This window comes from Chiloscyllium plagiosum, unplaced genomic scaffold (assembly GCF_004010195.1).
Source record: "Chiloscyllium plagiosum isolate BGI_BamShark_2017 unplaced genomic scaffold, ASM401019v2 scaf_95579, whole genome shotgun sequence".
In the NCBI taxonomy this organism is placed as follows: domain Eukaryota; kingdom Metazoa; phylum Chordata; class Chondrichthyes; order Orectolobiformes; family Hemiscylliidae; genus Chiloscyllium; species Chiloscyllium plagiosum.
This window is the reverse complement of record NW_025189319.1, coordinates 2,129-3,227: the sequence shown is the minus strand read 5'-3', so window position 1 is coordinate 3,227 and position 1,099 is coordinate 2,129.

Here is a 1,099-nt window from a genome sequence, read left to right as displayed (position 1 = left end):
CTCTAAAGCTGTGCCTTTGGGTCCTGGTCTCCTCATGGAACCATCATCTCAATGTTAGACACTGCAAAGATTATTCTGTTTGCAGAGATCAGGGCCCAAGGGTGCAGTTTAAAGGGAGACTTTTTTTGTACAGATGAGAAACTACTTTTGTCAGAAGTGAATCTTTTAGAATTCACAGCCACAGAAGACTTGTTTCTCATCCTTATTCTCCTGCTTTCTCAAACTTTGATCCTCTTGATATTCAAGAACCTGTTGGCCATGTTTGGATAGGACAATGGCCAAATCTCTGCTCCTATCTTGTATTTAAAGACAAGCCTCATTAATTGCCCAATTGGGTTTAATCTTGCAGCACAATCACTTTCTGATCCCAGATGTGTATATCTAGACTTTTCCTTGTTACAAATACTTGGGTGACTTGTAGTTTGAATGGAATGTAAAAATGTTGGTTACTGTTAGAATTCTTGTTTTGAATACCATTTCCTACCTTAAACCCCTCCTGGTTTTCCCCAGGAGAAAGATGCATATTTCATTTCTCTCCTGAGGCATTTATGAAGGTTCTAACCATCCTTTCTCAATCTATTTCTTTTCCAGTAGTCTGTTGTTTCCTGGCTACACTTAATTTCCCAATTTTAGTAAAAATGATACCTCCATGTTATATTGAATGTGAGACTAAAACTTCACTTTGCCATGAAAGCTATCACTTCTGTAAGTTCTATATTGGATTTCAGTTCATCTACCTAATGGCTAACCTTTCATTGAACAGGACATTAGGTGAGAGACTGTTCAATCTGCCTGAGGAAATAGAAAAGATTTCCTGCTGAATGTGGTCTGATCAGAGAGCAGCTGGGAAAGGGCTGCTTCTGGCTTTGAGACGTACACTTGGGCCCAGTGATGTGTTAATGGGATATAAATGGTTCTCTTTCAGATGTCGTACTTTGACCGGGATGATGTTGCCCTGCACCATTTCTCCCAGTTCTTCAAAGCTCAGTCCCAGGAGAAGCAGGAACATGCAGAGAAGCTGCTGAAATTCCAGAATCAGCGTGGAGGCAGAGTCCTCCTCCAGGATGTGAAGGTGGGAATGTTGGGGAGGGGAATGGCT